Source organism: Ranitomeya imitator, chromosome 9 (genome assembly GCF_032444005.1).
Source record: "Ranitomeya imitator isolate aRanImi1 chromosome 9, aRanImi1.pri, whole genome shotgun sequence".
NCBI classification, from domain to species: Eukaryota; Metazoa; Chordata; class Amphibia; order Anura; family Dendrobatidae; genus Ranitomeya; species Ranitomeya imitator.
Window position 1 is genome coordinate 65,969,492 of NC_091290.1, and position 18,943 is coordinate 65,988,434.

An 18,943-nucleotide genomic window follows, 5' to 3' on the forward strand; every position below is an offset into this window, starting at 1 on the left:
TTCCTCAGGTGATGAGTTTAAGTCATTAGGTGCTGCTCTATTTAACTCCACCTAGTGCTTTGATCCTGGCCTCCAGTCAATGTTCTAGTATTGGTCTTGCTTCCTCCTGGATCGTTCCTGTGGCCTGTCTGCTCAGCTTAAGCTAAGTTCTGCTTGTGTTACTTTTGTTGCTATATTTTCTGTCCAGCTTGCTTTAATTTGTTTTTCTTGCTTGCTGGAAGCTCTGAGACGCAGAGGGAGCACCTCCGTACCGTTAGTCGGTGCGGAGGGTCTTTTTGCCCCTCTGCGTGGTTGTTTGTAGGTTTTTATGTTGACCGCAAAGCTATCTTTCCTATCCTCGGTCTATTCAGTAAGTCGGGCCTCGCTTTGCTAAATCTATTTCATCTCTGTGTTTGTACTTTCATCTTAACTCACAGTCATTGTATGTGGGGGGCTGCCTTTTCCTTTGGGGAATTTCTCTGAGGCAAGGTAGGCTTATTTTTCTATCTTCAGGCCTAGCTAGTTTCTCAGGCTGTGCCGAGTTGCATAGGGAGCGTTAGGCGCAATCCACGGCTACCTCTAGTGTGGTGTGATAGGATTAGGGATTGCGGTCAGCAGAGTTCCCACGTCTCAGAGCTCGTCCTATGTTTTTTGCTTATTGTCAGGTCACTTTGTGTGCTCTGAACATCAAGGTCCATTGTGGTTCTGAATTACCTATTCATAACACTTCCCGCACTGACTGTGTCAGCGCCGGCCGTAAAGCAGAGCACAGCGGTGATGTCACCGCTGTGCTCTGCTTTACGGCCGACGCTGACAGTCAGTGCAGGGAAGCTGATGCCGGGGGACGTGACAGACATCGGAATGTGAGTATGTACTGTTTTTTTTTTTTTACTTTTACAATGGCAACCAGGGTAAATATCGGGTTACTAAGCGCGGCCCTGCGCTTAGTAACCCAATATTTACCCTGGTTACCAGTGAACAGATCGCTGGATTGGCGTCACACACGCCGATCCAGCGATGACAGCGGGTGATCAGCGACCAAAAAAAAGTCCTGATCATTCCCCAGCGACCAACAATCTCACAGCAGGGGCCTGATCGTTGGTCGCTGTCACACATAACGAGATCGTTAGCGGGATCGTTGCTACGTCACAAAAAGCGTGACGTTGCAACGATATCGTTAACGAAATCGTTATGTGTGAAGGTACCTTACCTTTCAAAACAACACATCTGTTTCTTCTCTTTAAATGAATTTATTTTGGATGGCTTGTATAAAGAAAATAATTCTCTAGTAGTCTGCAAAGGTGGTACTAATTGTGATTCAGCTATATTATTGTTATTTCCAGTAGGTTTGGGACTTAACTTAGATTTCTAATGATCATCAAATGGAATTCAATTGCAAAACATTAACAAATGTTCTGATCCAGATCCTGATTTCTGTACCTTAGAATTAAAAATTACCCTCAGGAACTGGCAGCTGTTTTGCTTGCTTGTCTTATAGTCATGTAATTTAGTGTTCCTTTTCTTTGATCCAAATTTATAGGGTATTCACTATAGTCCCAGAAATTTCGAGCTCCAAAGGTTCCAAATGTAGAAATGTTAAATGACCCCTCTCTGTGACTTCTAGTGTTAAGGACCTGATCAGATACAGACTTTCTCCTCCTGAAATTATTCATACCCAACGGTTTCTTTGCCACCCCCTTTATAGCTAACAGCCAGATTTTTAGAGTCATAATGGAGCAAATCCCTTGCAGAAGGGGTCCCATCTACTGGAGTGACCAGGGAAGTATTTGCTCTATGCTTAAATTAGTTTACCCGAATGTGACCATTGGCATATTCCATCCGATCTTTTTGCAAGTTTTTAGCTTTTTTATTAATAATTTAATTCTCAAATTTATTAAGTTTGTCAGTGGTAGATGTATCAAGATGTAGATATTCTCTAAAGTCTCCAAATAATTCTAATCTATTCTGTGCAGATTGAATATCCCTTAAAATCAACGTGGCCTTGCTGGTACATTTTCTCACTAAGTATGTTAACATTCCTTCAGAGCATTGTGCCATATATTCTTCCTAGACCTTAGTGAACTCAGGATCATCAGAAAAGGAAGATCTAAATGGCATACCTTGTCCTCTTGGGGTGATCTTTTCATTTAAGTAGTGTTGTAAAAAAAAGCATCAATACTTTGTTGGATTTCATTCTTACATTTATCATCAAGCTGAAGAAAGAGATCCGTCATTTGTTATAAACTATCAGCTGATAAACACCCTGATTCCACCTGAACTAGTGATAATGGATCAGAGACAAATCCCCCACATAGCCTGATGCTGATGCATAGATGCAGTGCCATCAGTTTTCTGTAAATTGGATGAGGCCTACAAATAAAAGAACATAATAGTTACAGTCAAATATGGTGGAGGTTCAAAAATATTTTAAGGTTGTATTGCTGCCTGTGGTCCTGGGTGCCTTGAAGTGTGAAGATTCCCAAAGAATTTGAGGTCGAAATATAGTGCCCAGTGTCAGAACGCTAAGTTTGCATTGTAGTAGGTCATGGGTCTTCCAGCAGGACAATTACTCCAAACTAACTTCAAGAAAAACCAAGAAATAGATTTAAACAAAGCACTGGAGAGTTCAGAAGTGGAAATTCCAGGTCCAGTAGAGCAAAGTCTTCCATCAATACCTATTACATACAGATGCTAAGATGCTATAAAGAAACTGTGAACGAATACATTAAATCATTTAATTTTACCTGCTTTGATGTATTTCTGAGTCCAGAACACAGTATAAAACATGAATCAGTTAATGAGTGCATGGGAAAAAACAGCAGCAAGGTTTACAATTTATAAGGCAATAATCCCTGACTAGATGCCTATCATATGCTATTCCTATTGCTACTCCTCACCATTGATAAGTGCTGTATTATTGTAGAAAATAGAAGGGATTTGAATTGGCCCTGAAATTATTTTTTCTTGTACGTCACAGCAACAACCTGTGGAGTAATGCGAGTAATACTGACAGCGCTGATGAATTTCTGAGTACAATTGACAGTAAAAAACATGAATTCGGTCAATAAGTGCATGGAAAAAATAGCAGCAAGGCTTACAATTTATAGGGCAATCATTCCTGACTAGATTCCTGTCATACACTATTCCTACTGCCACACCTCACTGCTGACGAATTGTAAATAAGAGTGGTATTATTGCAGAATATAGCAGGATTTCAATTGGCCCCAAATTTTTTTTCATGTACGTGGCAGCAAAAAGCTGTTGAGAAATGCAAGTAACACTGCCAGCTTTGATGATTTTCTGAGTACAGATGACAGTAAAAACACAAATCGGTCAATAAGTAAATGGAAGAAACCAGTGGCCAGGCTTGCACTTTATAATGCAATAATCTCTGACTAGATGGCTCTGACATGCTAATTCTAATGCCACACCTCAAAGTAGATGAAGTGCTGATAAGAGCGGTGTAATTATAACAGAATGGTATTTATTTGCATCAGCAATGCAAAAAGCAATTAGTTTAATGTAGCAGCATCAAGGACTGTTATTTCATAAACCCTGCTGGGGAAAGTAGCGGAGTGTTTTGCATATACTCAGCCTGATATGGAGGATACCAGGATCTTCTGTACTTACTGTACAAACTCTACTGAGCATCTTCCAGAACTTTTCCCTTCTTGTCAGAGTACCTCATGCATCAGGGCTGTCACAGACATTTGAGAGAGTTCCCTTGCCTCTGATGCACCTTATGCGTGTCTCCCTAGTCTCTACTCCTTGGTTGTTTAAGGACTGTGAACTCTACAGCTGGCATTGTCAGATGAGATTTTTTTTTTATAATTCTCCAACTAGGACCTTCTGGTTTGGCAACATTTTATTACACCTCTTCGCCACGGCAGGGAGAGATCCAAAGTTCTCATTGTAGCATGGGTCTAGAAAGATAACCAACTAGTAATTAGTGTTGGCCAAAATGCATACAATGCGAGGGTCACAGAAAAGGCAGTTGAACATGAACTCTGCCATGTGTGCCAGACTGCCAACAGCTAAGACTTTCCTGTCCCCACCAAGATGACGACTATCCATGTTGTCCTTCTTGTCCTCCTCATCCTGCCTCTTCTCTTGGTCTTTAGGCATCCATACTGAACAGACAGGGTGAAAGTGGTGTGGGTACTACCGTCTTTAGCGCAGGCAGCCAGCTCCTGTTCCTCCTCCTCCTTTTCATTATCACCAAATCTGTCTTAAGAAGATGAGATGAAGCTGTGCTGTGTAGCATCACCCAGTATAGTTTCTAGCTCCATCTCACCTTGTACCACTCCTCTTCAATTGTAAGCAACTAGCCTTTCAATAGACAGAGAAGTGGGATGGTGATGCTGACTATGGCATCATCGCCATTCACCATCCTCAAAGTTTTGGAGAACTGCACAGATGTCAGACATCCATGCCAACTCATCAGCTCCTATGTGTGGAGGCTGACCGGAATACTGATGTTCATGGTGTAGCTAGTATTTAACTACTGCTCTTTGCTGCTCATAAAGCCTTGCCAGCATATGTAATGTTGTTATCCCACTTTTGGTGACATTGCACATTAGTCGGTGAGCTGGAAGATGCAAATGCTACTGCAGCACTGCTAATGTTATGGCAGCTGTAGCTGACTTGCGGAAATGGACACGCACATGGCGTACTTCCACAAATAGTTCAGGCAGATCTGGGTGGGTTTTGAGAAACTACTGAACCAGCAAGTTGAGCATGTGGGCAGGTATGGTACCTGTGTGAGGCTACCAAGCTTCAGAGCTGCCACTACGTTACGGACATTGTCCCACGCGACAATACCCAATTGTAGGTTAGGAGTGATAGCCATATATCAGTCTGTTCTGTTAGACCTTTCAACTAGGGTTGAGCGACCTTTACTTTTATAGGATCGGGTCGGGTTTCACGAAACCCGACTTTTTCAAAAGTCGGGTCGAGTGAAATCGGCCGATCCTATAAAAAAGTCGGGGTCGGGGTCGGCCGAAACTCAAAACCCAATGCAGTGCATTGGGTTTCCAATGGTTCCCAGGGTCTGAAGGAGCGGAAACTCTCCTTCAGGCCCTGGGATCCATATTTAAGTGTAAAATAAAGAATAAAGATAAAAAATATCGCTATACTTACCCTCTGACGCGCCCTGGTACTAACCGGGAACCTTCCTTCCTTCGAATCAGCGCTTTCAGGACCTTGCGGTGACGTCGCGGTGACGTCGCGGTGACGTCGCGGCTTGTGATTGGCCGCGCGACCGCCCATGTGACCGCCGCGCGACCAATCAGAAGCCGTGACGTCACCGCGACGTCACCGAGGGTCCTGGAAGCGCTGATTCGAAGGAAGGAAGGTTCCCGGTTAGTACCAGGGCGCGTCAGAGGGTAAGTATAGCGATATTTTTTATTTTTATTCTTTATTTTACACTTAAATCTGAATTCCGATACCAATTCCCGATATCTTAAACATATCGGGAATCGGTATCGGAATTCCGATTCCAGATTCAGAAGATCGCCAACTTCATGGCCGACCCCACACAGGGGTCGGGTTTCATGAAACCCGACTTTGCCAAAAGTCGGCGACTTCTGAAAGTGGCCGACCCGTTTCGCTCAACCCTACTTTCAACAACTCCACTGCTGTGTTCGGTTTGTCACCTAAGCAGATTATCTTCAGTACAGCTTGTTGCGGCTTGGCTGACGCAGTGCTGCAGTTCTTCCAGCTTGCTACTGATGTTGATGTTTGTGATGTGGAGGATGAGGAGGATGAGCAGGAAATGCTGTAGAAAGTGGGAGTAACCCTGATTGAATCGGGGCTCGCAATACTCAGTGTCGATAGCACGTGTTGCATCCCACTGTTTTGACACTCTGAGTCAGGTACCTCCCAAGTCAGATAAGAAAAGTCATTTTATTCAACAAACAACATGTTTCAATGACAATCTGTTCCCTTTATGATTTAGGCCCCTGATATTTCAGGAATATCCAAACAAAGTTGATGACATTCTCATGCTGCCAGAACAATATATACTGTACTTCTCGTGCCTCCTGCCCTCTGGCCTTAAACTCTCACTAACACTATCTCTATCTGATCTAATCAGAAAGTGCTCCCCTTTATGTATGACCCACCCCTTCCCAATGCTGGGCTGGTCCCTAACAAATTAATTGTGTCCTACCCTTTATACTACTTACTACAACAAATACATCTACCACAGCCTATTTCCCTTCCTATTTCTAAACTCTAAGCTCTATACTAATTTTTTTTAATAGAAATACAGTAAAATTACATTTCACAACACAGATTTTATCTTCTCATCAAGACATACGTAAACAATGCTGGTCTCGATGTATTGTGCTCATATTACTTTAATAATTAGGTATTTTATTACAATGCTGTGTTTTTACTTCAGAATAACTATAAATGTCTCATTTAAAGCAAATTTTGGGCTAGACTTCTCTAAAACAATTTGGTAAACCTGACACCTATAGTTAGAATTGCACGCTTGGAAATCCACTTCCATCAGCAAAGAGTTTGGACCCTGTACCTTGTTAATAGAAAACCCTAAATGATCATTAACAAAATCACCAGCATTAGTTGCTGTACACATTTTTAAAAGGAGAATTACAACTTAAGGTTATAAGGTTAAATACCATGGTAGAATATCAAGAATAGACTAGAGTTTCTAGTAGGAAAAAGTATTTCTAAGATCATAGGTGAATGTGCAGTTTTGTCATGGGCGCATAAAACATAGCTCGGTGCCTCCTCTTATACCCAGCTTAAGCGTAAGGCCTGTTGGAATTGTCGTGTCACAGCCTTGGTGCATCCACAACTTATTTTTCAATTTATTGATAAGCTGTGTTCACATGTGGCAGCAGTGTTGAGTAAATACAGTACCAGCTGTACCTATAATATTGATGGTACTGACAAAAAGAACTATACCTACTGGAATTATTTGATGAGCCACGCGTGAACTGCACAGGAGTGCACATGTTTAACTGCAGCTCCATTTACATGTTGGCATTCAGAGCTTTGGTTCTCAAGATTACGGAGGTCCCAAGTCTGATACCCAGCTATTGGAAAAGTATCCCCTATCCAAAGAATAGGGGGTATCTTCTTAACTTGGGAAGATCCATTTACTGAAGAGTGTTAAGATTTATTTGTCTTTGTCTATTAGAATTTAGAAAGGAATATACCCACCAATGCTGATGTAACACCCCAGGAAGCAGGTTCTTACAGTGGTACTGCTTTCCTCATGGGAAGGGTGATGTCATGCCTGGAAGCGACAGGGATCCCTTTAACAGGTAACATGTACATACAACACTGTTCTTACTACAGGCAAGAAGGGGGAGCTCTGATCCAGTTTGTGGGTGGCTTTCTGTTGTTAATTCCGCTCTTGGGCTCCCTCCGGTGGTTGTAAGTGGCACTTTTGTGAGTTCTGCTCTTGGGCTCCCTCTTGTGGTTTCTAGTGGTATGGCTGCTCCTTGGAGTTGGCTGTCATCAGCTGCCTCCACTTATCTTCTCTTCTGCTCGGCTATTTAGGTCTGGCTCTGTCTTCAGCCAGTGCCACTTGTAAATGGTTCCTGGTTGGATTCACATCTCTTTGGAGTTCCCTGTTATCCTGGCCAGTTCAGCTAAGCTAAGTTTTTGCTTGCTCTTTTCTGTCCATAGATTGTGGACTTATCCATTCTGTGCTTTCTATGTTTGTCCAGCTTATCAGTGTGTATTTATTCTGTCTTGCTGGAAGCTCTGGGAGGCAGATTTGCCCTCCACACCTTTAGTCAGGTGTGGAGTTTTTTTTGTAAACTCTGCGTGGATTTTTGTAGTGTTTTATACTGACCGCACAGTATTCCATCCTGTCCTGTCTATCAAGCTAGACTGGCCTCCTGTGCTCATCCTGGTTTCATTCTGTGTATTTCTTTTTCCTCTCCACTCACAGTCATTATTTGTGGGGGGCTAATCTATCCTTTGGGGATTTTCTCTGAGGCAAGATAGTTTTCCTGCTTCTTTCTTTAGGGGGAGTTAGCTCTTAGGCTGTGACGAGATGCCTAGGGAGAGTTAGGAGCATTCCACGGCTACTTCTAGTGTTGTGTTGAGCTTAGGGACTGCGGTCAGTACAGTTACCACTTCCTTCAGAGCTCGTTCCATGCTGCTCCTAGACCACCGTATCATAACAGTACAAGTGGCCAAAAATGAATTAAATGCATCTTAAAAGAAGGAAAAGACAGTTCTGAACCATTTTTTTTTCTGTGCTTTGGTTTGTCTTTTTTTTTTCCTCTTGATATCTGGGTGGTTCAGGATATATGCTTTGGCATGGATGTTCAGGGTTTGTTTTCTCGTGTGGATCAACTTGCTGCAAGAGTACAGAGTATCCAGGACTATGTTGTCCAGACTCCGGCCTTAGAGCCCAGAATTCCTACTCCTGATTTGTTTTTTGGGGACAGATCTAAGTTTTTGAACTTTAAAAATAACTGCAAATTGTTTTTTGCTTTGAAACCCCGTTCTTCTGGTTATCCCATTCAGCAAGTAAAAATCATCATATCCTTGCTGCGTGGTGACCCTCAAGACTGGGCTTTTTCTCTTGAATGTATTGAATGTAGATGCATTTTTTCAAGCGCTCGGATTATTGTATGACGAACCTAATTCTGTGGATCATGCAGAAAAAACCCTGTTGGCCTTGTGTCAAGGTCAGGAAGCGGCAGAGTTATACTGCCAGAAATTTAGAAAATGGTCTGTGCTCACTAAATGGAATGAAGAGGCTCTGGCTGCTATTTTCAGAAAAGGTCTTTCTGAAACCCTTAAAGATGTTATGGTGGGCTTTCCTACGCCTGCCGGTTTGAGCGAATCTATGTCTCTAGCCATTCAGATTGATCGGCGTCTGCGAGAGCGCAAAGCTGTGCACCATGTGGCGGTATCCTCTGAGCAAAGTCCTGAACCTATGCAATGTGATATGATTTTGACTAGAATAGAACGGCAGGAATTCAGACGTCAGAATAGGCTGTGTTTTACTGTGGTGATTCGGCTCATGTTATCTCTGATTGCCCTAAGCGTACTAAGAGAGTCGCTACCATTAGTACTATACATCCTAAATTTCTCTTATCTGTGACCCTGATTTGCTCATTGTCGTCCTTTTCTGTCATGGCATTTGTGGATTCAGGCGCTGCCCTGAACTTAATGGACTTAGAATTCGCCAGGCGCTGTGGTTTTTCCTTGCAGCCTTTTTGCAGAGCCCTATTCCTTTGAGGGGCATTGATGCTACACCCTTGGCCAAGGATAAACCTCAGTACTGGACACAGATGACTATGTACATGGCTCCTGCACATCAGGAAGATTGCCGTTTTCTGGTGTTGCATAACCTGCATGATGTTGTTGTACTGGGTTTTCCATGGTTACAGGAACATAATCCGGTGCTGGATTGGAAAACTATGTCGGTGACTAGTTGGGGTTGTCGAGGAGTGCATGGTGACGTTCCTTTGATGTCAATTTCCTCTTCCCCCTCTTCTGAGGTCCCTGAGTTTTTGTCGGATTTCCAGGATGTATTTCATGAGCCCAAGTCCAGTTCCCTTCCTCCACATAGGGACTGTGATTGTGCTATTAACTTGATTCCTGGTTGTAAGTTCCCTAAGGGCCGACTTTTCAATCTGTCTGTGCCTGAGCATGCCGCCATGCGGAGCTATGTTAAGGAATCTTTGGAGAAAGGGCATATTCGGCAATCTTCGTCACCATTGGGAGCGGGTTTCTTTTTTGTTGCTAAGAAGGATGGCTCCTTGAGACCCTGTATTGATTATCGTCTTCTTAATAAGATCACGGTCAAATTCCAATACCCCTTGCCTTTGCTTACTGATTTGTTTGCTCAGATTAAGGGGGCTAGTTGGTTTACTAAGATTGACCTCCGAGGGGCATATAATCTTGTTCATATTAAACAGGGTGACGAATGGAAAACTGCATTTAATACGCCCGAAGGCCATTTTGAATACCTTGTGATGCCATTTGGGCTCTCTAATGCTCCATCTGTGTTCCAGTCTTTCATGCATGATATTTTCCGCAATTATCTTGATAAATTCATGGTCGTATATTTGGATGATATTTTGATTTTTTCCGATGTTTGGGAGTCAAATGTGAAGCAGGTCAGGATGGTGTTCCAGATCCTTCGTGATAATGCTTTATTTGTGAAGGGGTCTAAGTGCCTATTCGGAGTTCAGAAGGTCTCTTTTTTGGGTTTCATTTTTTCTCCCTCGCCTATAGAAATGGATCCTGTTAAGGTCCAAGCTATTCATGACTGGATCCAACCCACATCTGTGAAGGGTCTTCAAAAATTTTTGGGCTTTGCTAATTTCTATCGCCGTTTCATTGCCAATTTTTCCAGTGTGGTTAAGCCCCTTACTGATTTGATGAAGAAAGGCGCTGATGTGACTAATTGGTCCTCTGAGGCTGTTGAGGCCTTTCAGGAGCTGAAACGCCGATTTACTTCTGCCCCTGTGTTGCGTCAACCGGATGTTTCTCTTCCTTTTCAGGTGGAGGTCGACGCTTCTGAGATTGGGGCAGGGGCCGTTTTGTCTCAGAGGGAGTCTGATGGTTCTTTGATGAAACCGTGTGCTTTTTTTTCCAGAAAGTTTTCGCCTGCGGAACACAATTATGATGTCGGCAATCGGGAGTTGTTGGCTATGAAGTGGGCATTTGAGGAGTGGTGACATTGGCTTGAGGGAGCTAAACACCGTGTTGTGGTCCTGACCGATCATAAGAATCTGATTTACCTCGAGTCGGCCAAGCGGCTGAATCCTAGACAGGCTCGATGGTCCCTGTTTTTCTCCCGTTTTGATTTTGTGGTCTCGTATCTTCCGGGATCTAAGAATGTTAAGGCTGATGCCCTCTAGGAGTTTTTCGCCTGATTCTCCTGGAGTCCTTGAGCCGGTTGGCATTCTTAAGGAAGGGGTCATTCTTTCTGCCATCTCCCCTGATTTGCGGCGGGTGCTTCAGGAATTTCAGGCTGATAGGCCTGACCTTTGTCCAGTGGGGAAGCTGTTTGTTCCTGATAGATGGACAAGTAAGGTAATTTCTGAGGTTCATTGTTCAGTGTTGGCTGGTCATCCTGGGATTCTTGGTACCAGAGATTTGGTTGGTAGGTCCTTTTGGTGGCCTTCCTTGTCGCGCGATGTGCATGCTTTTGTGCAGTCCTGTGGGACTTGCGCCCGGGCCAAGCCTTGCTGTTCCCACGCTAGTGGGTTGCTTTTGCCTTTGCCGGTCCCTGAGAGGCCCTGGACGCATATTTCCATGGATTTTATTTCGGATCTTCCTGTTTCTCAGAAGATGTCTGTTATCTGGGTTGTTTGTGACCGGTTCTCTAAAATGGTCCATCTGGTACCTTTGCCTAAGTTGCCTTCCTCCTCAGATCTGGTTCCATTATTTTTTCAGCATGTGGTTCGTTTGCATGGCATTCCGGAGAATATTGTGTCTGACAGAGGTTCTCAGTTTGTCTCTAGATTTTGGCGGGCCTTTTGTGCTAGGATGGGCATTGATTTGTCTTTTTCTTCGGCGTTTCATCCTCAGACTAATGGCCAAACTGAGCGAACTAATCAGACCTTGGAGACCTATTTGAGATGCTTTGTGTCTGCTGATCAGGATGATTGGGTGTCTTTCTTGCCGTTGGCCGAGTTTGCCCTTAATAATCGGGCTAGTTCGGCTACTTTGGTTTCACCTTTCTTTTGTAATTTTGGTTTTCATCCTCGTTTTTCTTCTGGGCAGGTTGAGCCTTCTGATTGTCCTGGTGTTAATTCTGTGGTGGACAGGCTGCAGCAGATTTGGACTCATGTGGTGGACAATTTGACGTTGTCTCAGGAAAGGGCTCAACGTTTTGCTAACCGCCGTCGGTGTGTTGGTCCCCGGCTTCGTGTGGGGGATTTGGTTTGGTTGTCTTCTCATCATGTTCCTATGAAGGTTTCTTCTCCTAAATTTAAGGTTTATTGGTCCTTACAAAATTTCTGAAATTATTAATCCGGTGTCTTTTCGTTTGGCTCTTCCTGCCTCTTTTGACATTCATAATGTTTTCCATAGATCTTTGTTGCGGAGATATGTGGTGCCCGTTGTTCCCTCGGTTGACCCTCCTGCCCCGGTGTTGGTTGAGGGAGAGTTGGAATATGAGGTTGAGAAGATTTTGGATTCTCATTTTTCGAGGCGGAGGCTTCAGTATCTTGTCAAGTGGAAGGGTTATAGCCAGGGGGATAATTTTTGGGTTGTTGCCTCCGATGTCCATGCCACCGATTTGGTTTGTGCTTTTCACTTGGCTCGTCCTGATCGGCCTGGGGGCTTTGGTGAGGGTTCAGTGACCCCTCCTCAAGGGGGGAATACTGTTGTGAATTCCGCTCTTGGGCTCCCTCCGGTGGTTGTAAGTGGCACTTTTGTGAGTTCTGCTCTTGGGCTCCCTCTTGTGGTTTCTAGTGGTATGGCTGTTCCTTGGAGTTAGCTGTCATCAGCTTCCTCCACTTATCTTCTCTTCTGCTCGGCTATTTAGGTCTGGCTCTGTCTTCAGCCAGTGCCACTTGTAAATGGTTCCTGGTTGGATTAACATCTCTTTGGAGTTCCCTGTTATTCTGACCAGTTCAGCTAAGCTAAGTTTTTGCTTGCTCTTTTCTGTCCATAGATTGTGGACTTATCCATTCTGTGCTTTCCATGTTTGTCCAGCTTATCAGTGTGTATTTATTCTGTCTTGCTGGAAGCTTTGGGAGGCAGATTTGCCCTCCACACCTTTAGTCAGGTGTGGAGTTTTTTTGTAAACTCTGCGTGGATTTTTGTAGTGTTTTATACTGACCGCACAGTATTCCATCCTGTCCTGTCTATCAAGCTAGACTGGCCTCTTGTGCTCATCCTGGTTTCATTCTGTGTATGTCTTTTTCCTCTCCACTCACAGTCATTATTTGTGGGGGGCTAATCTATCCTTTGGTGATTTTCTCTGAGGCAAGATAGCGTTCCTGCTTCTTTCTTTAGGGGTAGTTAGCTCTTAGGCTGTGACGAGATGCCTAGGGAGAGTTAGGAGCATTCCACGGCTACTTCTAGTGTTGTGTTGAGCTTAGGGACTGCGGTCAGTACAGTTACCACTTCCTTCAGAGCTCGTTCCAGGTTGCTCCTAGATCACCGTATCATAACAGCTTTCCTACATATTATGGCTGGAGGAAGAGTTTGCTAGTCAGTCTGTGAGAAGAGCTGGAGACACGAGGTTCTGCAGCTCCTGAGAGGAGAGTCAGATAGTCTGTAAGAGACAGTGAGGAGAGAAGAGGCAAAGGAGAGGAATGATTCTGGGAGTGGAGCTGCGAGTGGGCTCACTCCAGAATCAGCGCAGAAACCGGAGGCCGGAATTCCAACGTTGTGGGGGTAACTGTGTGCCCCACATCAGAAACGGGCGGGCAGGAGATACGAAGTCTCCTGGCCACCATTACACCCGAAAGCACAGCAGAACAAAGAGCCCGAAGTCACTACGAGAAGGAACACCTGTAAAATGGCTCGAGTTGCCTGCCATGCGGATAGTGTCTGTTGTGAATTCTGCTTTTGGGCTCCCTCTGGTGGTTGTAGGTGGTAATGCAGTTGTCCCTGGGCTGCAGTCTTGGACAGGTGTATCTGCTGATTGCAATTCTGACTGGGGTATTTAGGTTTGCAGGATTCATTAGTCCTTGACAGTTGTCAATGTTTCTTGGGAAGTGTTGGATCTTTGTCTGGCTTCTCCTGCTTAGCTGCCAATTCAGCAAAGATAAGTGTCTGTTTCTTTTTCTGTGGCACACAAGCTGTGTGCTTATATTCTGTGCTATTCTTTTGTTTTCTCTTGTCCAGCTTAGACTGTGTCAGTGTTTTCTCAGTCTTGTTGGATTCTCTGGAGTTGCAGATATACGCTCCACATCTTTAGTTAGATGGTGGAGTTTTTGTATTTTCTGCTGTGGATATTTTTGGAAGGATTTTAATACTGACCGCTTAGTATCCTGTCCTATCCTTTCCTATTTTAGCTAGAGTGGCCTCTTTTGCTAAATCCTGTTTCCTGCCTGCGTGTGTCTTTTCCTCTACTACTCACAGTCAATATTTGTGGGGGGCTGCCTATCCTTTGGGGTTGTGCTCTGAGGCAAGGTAGAATTCCTATTTCCATCTATAGGGATATTTAGTCCTCCGGCTGTGTCGAGGTGTCTAGGATTCGTTAGGCACACCCCACGGCTACTTCTAGTTGCGGTGTTAAGATCAGGATTTGCGGTCAGTATAGTTACCACCTACTCCAGTGAAAGTTTTCATGCTGATCCAAGGTCACCTGATCATAACAAGTGTCCACGTCAAAGGGACAGAGAGAAAAAGAGGACTTTGTGTGAAGTCTCAGACAGCAAGGAACTTAAAACACAGTGCAGTAAGGAAGGCTTCCAACCCCACCTGGCTGTGGGGATTCTGAATCCCTTCCAGGCTTTCGGGACCTAACCATGACCTGTTGCCCGTATCCTGGACTGTGCCTGCCTACTACCAGTAAAAGGTAAAGAGACTGCAACCTTGTGTCCTTTAGTTCTTTCCTGCACTTCACCATCACTCATCCTTACCAACTACACCGGGAGCCCTGGGGACCGAGTTCTACCTTTGGGGAACTATTCCACCTCTGCTGCAATACCATCATCCCCAGAGGACCCATTTAAGCAGCGTCGGTCATCCCTGGCTGAATACCACAGGTGGCATCACGAACACTACTACAATATACTTTATTTTCCCATTTTGAATAACTCCCCTTTTATTGGACGCCCAGGGCCACAGACCCGGTCACTGCTGCCATGACCACCACCCCTTTAAGAACAGAACCGGCCCTGTACTGAGTACCCCACAGTCCTAGCGGGCGCCCCACTGACACTCCCAAAGTCCAATAATGCCTCTCTGACAATAGAAGAGGTGCAGTATATATATATATATATATATATATATATATATTTATATATCTATATCAATCTATCTATCTATCTATCTATCTATCTATATACAGTGGGGCAAAAAAGTATTTAGTCAGTCAGCAATAGTGCAAGTTTCACCACTTAAAAAGATGAGAGGCGTCTGTAATTTACATCATAGGTAGACCTCAACTATGGGAGACAAACTGAGAAAAAAAATCCAGAAAATCACATTGTCTGTTTTTTTTAACATTTTATTTGCATATTATGGTGGAAAATAAGTATTTGGTCAGAAACAAAATTTCATCTCAATACTTTGTAATATATCCTTTGTTGGCAATGGCAGAGGTCAAACGTTTTCTGTAAGTCTTCACAAGGTTGCCACACACTGTTGTTGGTATGTTGGCCCATTCCTCCATGCAGATCTCCTCTAGAGCAGTGATGTTTTTGGCTTTTTGCTTGGCAACACGGACTTTCAACTCCCTCCAAAGGTTTTCTATAGGGTTGAGATCTAGAGACTGGCTAGGCCACTCCAGGACCTTGAAATGCTTCTTACGAAGCCACTCCTTCGTTGCCCTGGCGGTGTGCTTTGGATCATTGTCATGTTGAAAGACCCAGCCACGTTTCATCTTCAATGCCCTTGCTGATGGAAGGAGGTTTGCACTCAAAATCTCACAATACATGGCCCCATTCATTCTTTCATGTACCCGGATCAGTCGTCCTGGCCCCTTTGCAGAGAAACAGCCCCAAAGCATGATGTTTCCACCACCATGCTTTACAGTAGGTATGGTGTTTGATGGATGCAACTCAATATTCTTTTTCCTCCAAACACAACAAGTTGTGTTTCTACCAAACAGTTCCAGTTTGGTTTCATCAGACCATAGGACATTCTCCCAAAACTCCTCTGGATCATCCAAATGCTCTCTAGCAAACTTCAGACGGGCCCGGACATGTACTGGCTTAAGCAGTGGGACACGTCTGGCACTGTAGGATCTGAGTCCATGGTGGCGTAGTGTGTTACTTATGGTAGGCCTTGTTACATTGGTCCCAGCTCTCTGCAGTTCATTCACTAGGTCCCCCCGCGTGGTTCTGGGATTTTTGCTCACCGTTCTTGTGATCATTCTGACCCCACGGGGTGGGATTTTGCGTGGAGCCCCAGATCGAGGGAGATTATCAGTGGTCTTGTATGTCTTCCATTTTCTAATTATTGCTCCCACTGTTGATTTCTTCACTCCAAGCTGGTTGGCTATTGCAGATTCAGTCTTCCCAGCCTGTTGCAGGGCTACAATTTTGTTTCTGGTGTCCTTTGACAGCTCTTTGGTCTTCACCATAGTGGAGTTTGGAGTCAGACTGTTTGAGGGTGTGCACAGGTGTCTTTTTATACTGATAACAAGTTTAAACAGGTGCCATTCCTACAGGTAATGAATGAGTGGAGGAAAGAGGAGACTCTTAAAGAAGAAGTTACAGGTCTGTGAGAGCCAGAAATCTTGATTGTTTGTTTCTGACCAAATACTTATTTTCCACCATAATATGCAAATAAAATGTTAAAAAAACAGACAATGTGATTTTCTGGATTTTTTTTTCTCAGTTTGTCTCCTATAGTTGAGGTCTACCTATGATGTAAATTACAGACGCCTCTCATCTTTTTAAGTGGTGGAACTTGCACTATTGCTGACTGACTAAATACTTTTTTGCACCACTGTATATATATATTCAGTGGGTACAGAAAATATTGAGACCCTTTTCACTCTTTGTTTCATTGCAGCCATTTGGTAAATTCAAAAAAAGTTCATTTTTTCATCATTAATGTTCACTCTACACCCCATCTCGACAGAAAAAAAACAGAAATGTAGAGATTTCTGCAAATTTAATAAAAAAGCTAAACTGAAATATCACATGGTCATAAGTATTCTGACCCTATAAATATCATGTGCAAAATAAATTAAGAATTATCTACCTCAAAATAACATTTATAATCTGGCCCTATTCACAATATGACTGTCTATCATAAGACTCATATGCTGGCTAAAAAAAGTAGCACAAAATGCTTTGTTATGCTTCCTCTTTTCCCTCTACCTGCCCTTTCATGATAATAATATACTATATTATTGTTTATTTCCAATTCTTAAGGTCAAAAAGTAAAAAAAATAAACTATGAAATAAAAGCCAAACCCAGACATATTGCTTGCTTTAATCGATTGTGTTTCTGGATTAGATAAATAAAAATCTGATATCTTTGGACACCCGGCAACATCTACTCTGTGAATAGGTCATTTAATTGGAGTGTACAGGAAGACCAAATGCTTGCTGCATGTTTTCTCGCTAGCAAATAGATGTTAATTTATGCTGTAGATGATGAATGCCCTTAGGTAGACTGAACATCTCCAATCCATACCAGGAACATCACAGGGTGAAATGGAAATGCAATATTTCCATATCACAAGATAATCAATAGAAATGCAATATTTCCATTCAATATCTATAATAGTCTGATGTCAACACAATCCACAACTATATCTGTAATTGTGGGACATAATCACTTCTGTGGTTCTAAGTGCCAAGATTTTTGGTTTTGGGAATCCATAGAAATGTAATATCAGCCCAAATTTTGAAGTCATGTTTGGTATGTTTAGGATTGTTAATGTTTGCAAGGAAATCTGATGGTGATATTATTCTACTAGGAGGTTACAGTGGGAAAATATTACATAAACATAATTTTTGACCTGCACCTATTTTTCCTTGCATAGCATTAGCCATGCTCCTTTCACTTGATCAGAAGGAGAGGTAAGGTTTGAGATTTAGACCCTATATAATGTCTCATCAAAAAAAACGCAAGGTCAGATCTCAGAAGAACAGCAAGGATTGTAGATTTGCTCAAAATGAGTATATGAACCCTTTTGCGTCAAATAATGTGTCAGTGACAGAAGCTGCTTACTGCATTTTAAGTAGAATTAGGCCCCCTTGCCTCTTGGGTCCTTATAGAGGTTGCATTAATGGTATGTTCATCCCTTGCTTACGGATCTAATCTGAAAGAGCTTTACACTGTCCCTTTATTCCTTTTTATTTTATACGGCTTTGAGGTTTATGCATGTCTTTTTACACTATTAAAAAAATTAAAGGGAACACTTAAACAACGGAATACAACTACAAGTAGATCAAACTTCTGTGAAATCAAACTGTCCACTTAGGAAGCAACACTGTTTGACAATCAATTTCACAGTGTGTTGTGCAAATGGATAGACAACAGATGGAAATTATTGGCAATTATCAAGACACAATCAATAAAGGAGTGGTTCTGCAGTTGGGGACCACAGACCACATCTGAGTAGCAATGCTTTCTGGCTGATGTTTTGGTCACTTTTGAATGTTGGTTGTGCTTTCACACTCATGGTAGACGGACTCTACAATCCACACAAGTGGCTCAGGTAGTGCAGCTCATCTAGAATGGCACATCAATGTGAGCTGTGGCAAGAAGGTTTGCTGTGTCTGTCAGCGTAGTGTCCAGAGGCTGGAGGCACTACCAGGAGACAGGCCAGTACACCAGGAGACGTGTGTGAGTTAATATGAATGTTATAATTGGTGCATTCACAGCCTGGGGTCCACTGTGCAGGAGACAACCTGCTGCTAGAAAATGACGGCACTATATGACGGTATAAGTGAACTCAGTTACTTCACTGATTCACACAGAAAAGAACATGCTGTGTTAGGACTGGCGGAACGCACCAAGAAAGATGTAATAGATGCGTTCGCAGTCCGGGGTCCACCATGCAGGTGAAAACCTGCTGCTAGTAAATGGCAGCGTAATATGGCGGTGGAAGCGAACCCGGTAAAGCCACAGGTCCGCAATACCGCACTAAAGAGTGCAAGCAAGGAGTCAGCGGACACAACCCCAAGACTCAGGATTGAAGTCCGATTAGACCACTTGCTGACACAACACCGCAACTGGGTGTGTTAGGTAACTATTATTATTAGAGCACCAAAGTGCGAACTGTGCCGTGCTGGCAAACACCATTAAGCACCCAGACGTGGGTCAGGAAGCGCACTACTGGCGCGTGGCGCCGCCCTGGCGGACACAGCAA